The sequence below is a fragment of the Zea mays genome, chromosome 6, assembly GCF_902167145.1.
Source record: "Zea mays cultivar B73 chromosome 6, Zm-B73-REFERENCE-NAM-5.0, whole genome shotgun sequence".
NCBI lineage: Eukaryota > Viridiplantae > Streptophyta > Magnoliopsida > Poales > Poaceae > Zea > Zea mays.
In genome coordinates, this window is record NC_050101.1 from 82,210,614 (window position 1) to 82,217,086 (window position 6,473).

The window sequence follows — 6,473 nt, forward strand, 5'->3', positions numbered from 1 at the left end:
ATAAACCACAATGCGAGGCAAATGACCAGTTAAATTTAATTACATAAGTTACTCATGTGAGGGTCCGAGCCGTTCATGACCATGAGCACAGTTGATATACCAGTTTTACACTTTGCAGGGGTTGCATATCTTTACCCACAAGTCGTGTTACATATCTGCCAAGGGGTCATGAATCACATACACCTCTACCAAGGAAGCGAGGCAAGGTAACACTGCGAGGCCTTTACCCGCTACAGTTTTTAGGGAGCGCAGCATAGGAATCCCTGTCTGAAAAGCCATCGCGGCAAAATTAACCCGAGAACCTCCCTATACCGACCACTCCCCTACTGCCATTGCCCCTTTCGGGTAAGGTAGTCCTCCACTAGCTTTCCTAATTAGTCGGCCAAGGGCGTCCCATACCAACCTTGTGGTAGCACGGTTTCCCCGGGTGGTCGCTCCATGTTTCAATTAACATAATGATCTTATCATGAACAGTAAATAACAAATTGATAATAAAAACATGATCATGAATAATGTGTATCTTAACACCCAAAACCAAATAAAGTAATAGCAGGTACTAACTAAAAATTCAGTGGTAAACTAGGTATAAAGATACCTAAACTGAGGTGACCTATTAGGTCACATCAAAATTAACCTATGCAGATCATAATAATTAACAGGAACATTTGGGTAAATAGAAGTGATCAAGGGCACAACTTGACTTCAACGAGCTCATGCTCAATATTTTCCACCTGCTGAGCCTCTGGGTCCTTAGTCACTTGCCCGTCTATTCGCAACAATACAAGCAAACATGGTACAAGAGAAATTAACATCACACCAAACATGAAAACATACTGCATAATATTATTCTACGCATCATAACGAGACCGTAGGCTCGAGAATCACTAAATTCGGAGTTACGGTTAAAGAATTTTGATTTTCCGAAGTTATTAAGTGTTTAGTATGGAATAAATTAAATAGATAATTTTAATCTATGTTTCATGCCTAAACAGAGTTACCAAGTGATAAACAATATTAATACAACATTAATGCCCTAGCTAGGCCCCTAGCTGGCTGGTCCCCCTCTCCCGCTCCCCACTGCCATGGGTATGGCCGCGCACCTCACCGCTGTTGTGGCCATGCGTGCGTCGGTGCAAGTCGCGCCCTCCCCTACTGTGCACGCCATGACCTCCCTTGCTAGTGTGCTCTCCCCCGTTATGTTTTTTGTTCCGGCTCACCGGCTACTAGTGTGCCTCGCTTGAGTTGTCCTTGCAGCGCCTCTCTATCCTTCAAAGATCTCACGTCGTCAGTGTTGATAGTCGCCTAGAGGGGGGGTGAATAGGGCGAAACTGAAATTTACAAATATAAACACAACTACAAGCCGGGTTAGCGTTAGTAGTAAAGAAACGAGTCCGCGAGAGAGGGTGGAAAACAAATCGCAAGCAAATGAAGAGTGTGACACGCGGATTTGTTTTACCGAGGTTCGGTTCTTGCAAACCTACTCCCCGTTGAGGAAGCCACAAAGGTCGGGTCTCTTTCAACCCTTCCCTCTCTCAAACGATCCCATGGATCGAGTGAGCTTTCTCTTCTCAATCACTTGGAACACAAAGTTCCCACAAGGACCACCACAAGTTTGGTGTCTCTTGCCTCAATTACAAGTGAGTTTGATCGCAATGAAAGAATCAAGAAAGAAGAAAGCAATCCAAGCGCAAGAGCTCAAAAGAACACAAGCAAATCACTCTCTCTAGTCACTATGGCGTTGTGTGGAATTTGGAGAGGATTTGATCTCTTTGGTGTGTCTAGAATTGAATGCTAGAGCTCTTGTAGTAGTTGGGAAGTGGAAAAAAACTTGGATGCAATGAATGGTGGGGTGGTTGGGGTATTTATAGCCCCAACCACCAAAAGTGGCCGTTGGGAGGCTGTCTGTTCGATGGCGCACCGGACAGTCCGGTGCACACCGGACATGTCCGGTGCCCCTGCCACGTCATCACTGCCGTTGGATTCTGACCGTTGGAGCTTCTGACTTGTGGGCCCGCCTGGATGTCCGGTGGCGCACCGGACAGCTCCTGTTCATTGTCCGGTGCGCCAGTATGGGCGCGCCTGCCTTCTGTGCGCGCAGAGCGCGCATTAAATGCGTCGCAGGTAGCCGTTGGCGCCGAATAGCCGTTGCTCCGGAGTTGCACCGGACAGTCCGGTGCATACCGGACATGTCCGGTGAATTATAGCGGACGAGCCGTTGGAGATTCCCGAAGCCGGTGAGTTCCTGAGGCCGCTCCTCCTTGGCGCACCGGACACTGTCCGGTGTACACCGGACAGTCCGGTGAATTATAGCGCGAGTGCCTCTGAATTTCCCGAAGGTGGCGAGTTTAAGTTGGAGTCCCCTGGTGCACCGGACATGTCCGGTGGTGCACCGGACACTGTCCGGTGGCACGGTGTGCCAGACCAGAGGTGCCTTCGGTTGGCCCTTCGCTCTTTTGTTGAACCCAACACTTGGTCATTTTATTGGCTGAGTGTGAACCTTTTACACCTGTATAATCTATACACTTGGGCAAACTAGTTAGTCCAATTATTTGTGTTGGGCAATTCAACCACCAAAATTATATAGGAACTAGGTGTAAGCCTAATTCCCTTTCAATCTCCCCCTTTTTGGTGATTGATGCCAACACAAACCAAAGCAAATAGAGAAGTGCATAATTGAACTAGTTTGCATAATGTAAGTGTAAAGGTTGCTTGGAATTGAGCCAATATAAATACTTACAAGATATGCATGGATTGTTTCTTACTTATTTAACATTTTGGACCACGCTTGCACCACATGTTTTGTTTTTGCAAAACTCTTTTGTAAATTCTTTTCAAAGTTCTTTTGCAAATAGTCAAAGATAAATGAATAAGAGTTTGCAAAGCATTTTCAAGATTTTGAAATTTTCTCCCCCTGTTTCAAATGCTTTTCCTTTGACTAAACAAAACTCCCCCTAAAAGAGATCCTCCTCTTAGTGTTCAAGAGGGTTTTGATATAAACTTTTGAAATACTATTTTTCTCCCCCTTTTGAACACAATAGGATACCAATTGAAAATATTCAACACTAAGTTTATTGAAATTGGTGGTGGTGGTGCGGTCCTTTTGCTTTGGGCTCATATTTTCTCCCCCTTTGGCATGAATCGCCAAAAACGGAATCATTAGAGCCCTTTCAGTGCTATCTTCCCCTTTGGTCATAAGTAAATGAGTTAAGATTATACCAAAGACGAAGTCCGGTCTTTGTGCTTTGGGCTCTTCCCCCAAAGACGAAGTCCTTTTCTTTGATGCTCATTCCTTTTCTTCCCCAAGAATGGAGAGTGACTTGGAGCGTCGGCGAGAGATGAGTTACGGAGTGGAAGCCTTTGTCTTCGCCGAAGACTCCAATTCCCTTTCAATAAGCCTATGACTTGGTTTGAAATAGACTTGAAGACACATTAGTCATAGCATATGAAGGGATATGATCAAAGGTATTCAAAATGAGCTATGTGTGCAAGTTAGCAAAAGAAATTGCGAGAATCAAGAATATTGAGCTCATGCCTAAGTTTGGTAAAAGATTGTTCATCAAGAGGCTTGGTAAAGATATCGGCTAATTGATCTTTAGTATTAATGTAAGAAATCTCGATATCTCCCTTTTGTTGGTGATCCCTAAGAAAATGATACCGGATGGCTATGTGTTTAGTGCGGCTATGCTCGACGGGATTGTCGGCCATTTTGATTGCACTCTCATTATCACATAGCAAAGGGACCTTGGTTAATTTGTAACCGTAGTCCCGCAGGGTTTGCCTCATCCAAAGCAATTGCGCGCAACAATGACCTGCGGCAATGTACTCGGCTTCGGCGGTGGAAAGAGCAACCGAATTTTGCTTCTTTGAAGCCCAAGACACCAAGGATCTTCCCAAGAACTGGCAAGTCCCCGATGTGCTCTTCCTATTGATTTTGCACCCCGCCCAATCGGCATCCGAATAACCAATCAAATCAAACGTGGATCCCCTAGGATACCAAAGCCCAAACTTAGGAGTATAAGCCAAATATCTCAAGATTCGTTTCACGGCCGTAAGGTGAGCTTCCTTAGGGTCGGCTTGGAATTTTGCACACATGCATACGGAAAGCATAATATCCGGTCGAGATGCACATAAATAGAGTAAAGAACCTATCATCGACCGGTATACCTTTTGATCCACGGACTTACCTCCCGTGTCGAGGTCGAGATGCCCATTAGTTCCCATGGGTGTCTTGATGGGTTTGGCATCTTTCATCCCAAACTTGTTTAGAATGTCTTGAGTGTACTTCGTTTGGCTAATGAAGGTGCCCTCTTGGAGTTGTTTCACTTGAAATCCTAAGAAATACTTCAACTCCCCCATCATAGACATCTCGAACTTTTGTGTCATGATCCTACTAAACTCTTCACATGTAGACTCGTTAGTAGACCCAAATATAATATCATCAACATAAATTTGGCATACAAACAAGTCATTTTCAAGAGTTTTAGTAAAGAGCGTAGGATCGGCCTTTCCGACTTTGAAGCCATTTGCAATAAGGAAATCTCTAAGGCATTCATACCATGCTCTTGGGGCTTGCTTGAGCCCATAAAGCGCCTTAGAGAGCTTATAGACATGGTTAGGGTACTCACTGTCTTCAAAGCCGGGAGGTTGCTCAACATAGACCTCTTCCTTGATTGGTCCATTGAGGAAGGCACTTTTCACGTCCATTTGATAAAGCTTAAAGCCATGGTAAGTAGCATAGGCCAATAATATACGAATTGACTCAAGCCTAGCTACGGGTGCATAGGTTTCACCGAAATCCAAACCTTCGACTTGAGAGTATCCTTTGGCCACAAGTCGAGCTTTGTTCCTTGTCACCACACCATGCTCATCTTGCTTGTTGCGGAAGACCCATTTGGTTCCTACAACATTTTGATTAGGACGTGGAACTAAATGTCATACCTCATTCCTAGTGAAGTTGTTGAGCTCCTCTTGCATTGCCACCACCCAATCCGAATCTTGTAGTGCTTCCTCTACCCTGTGTGGTTCAATAGAGGAAACAAACGAGTAATGTTCACAAAAATGTGCAACACGAGATCTAGTGGTTACCCCTTTATGAATATCGCCGAGGATGGTGTCGACGGGGTGATCTCGTTGAATTGCTTGGTGGACTCTTGGGTGTGGCGGTCTTTGTTCTTCATCCTCCTTGTCTTGATCATTTGCATCTCCCCCTTGATCTATGCCGTCATCTTGAGGTGGCTCATTTGATTGATCTTCTTCTTCATCAACTTGAGCCTCTTCCTCATTTTGAGTTGGTGGAGATGCTTGCATGGAGGAGGATGGTTGATCTTGTGCATTTGGAGGCTCTTTGGATTCCTTAGGACACACATCCCCAATGGACATGTTCCTTAGCGCAATGCATGGAGCCTCTTCAATACCTATCTCATCAAGATCAACTTGCTCTACTTGAGAGCCGTTAGTCTCATCAAACACAACGTCACAAGAAACTTCAACTTGTCTAGTGGACTTGTTAAAGACTCTATATGCCCTTGTGTTTGAATCATAACCAAGTAAAAAGCCTTCTACAGTTTTAGGAGCAAATTTAGATTTTCTACCTCTTTTAACAAGAATAAAGCATTTGCTACCAAAAACTCTAAAATATGAAATATTGGGCTTTTTACCGGTAAGGAGTTCGTATGATGTCTTCTTGAGGATTCGGTGTAGATACAACCGGTTGATGGCGTAGCAAGCGGTGTTGACCGCCTCGGCCCAAAACCGATCCGAAGTCTTGTACTCATCAAGCATGGTTCTTGCCATATCCAATAGAGTTCGATTCTTCCTCTCCACTACACCATTTTGTTGTGGCGTGTAGGGAGAAGAGAACTCATGCTTGATGCCCTCCTCCTCAAGAAAGCCTTCGATTTGAGAGTTCTTGAACTCCGTCCCGTTGTCGCTTCTTATTTTCTTGATCCTTAATCCGAACTCATTTTGAGCTCGTCTCAAGAATCCCCTTAAGGTCTCTTGGGGTTGAGATTTTTCCTGTAAAAAGAATACCCAAGTGAAGCGAGAATAGTCATCCACAATAACTAGACAGTACTTACTCCCGCCGATGCTTATGTAAGCAATCGGGCCGAATAGATCCATGTGTAGGAGCTCTAGTGGCCTGTTGGTCGTCATGATGTTCTTGTGTGGATGATGGGTTCCAACTTGCTTTCCTGCCTGGCATGCGCTACAAATCCTGTCTTTCTCAAAATGAACATTTGTTAATCCTAAAATGTGTTCTCCCTTTAGAAGCTTGTGAAGATTCTTCATCCCAACATGTGCTAGTCGGCGATGCCAGAGCCAGCCCATGTTAGTCTTAGCAATTAAGCAAGTGTCGAGTTCAGCTCTATCAAAATCTACCAAGTATAGCTGACCCTCTAATACTCCCTTAAATGCTATTGAATCATCACTTCTTCTAAAGACAGTGACACCTACATTAGTGAAAAGACAGTTGT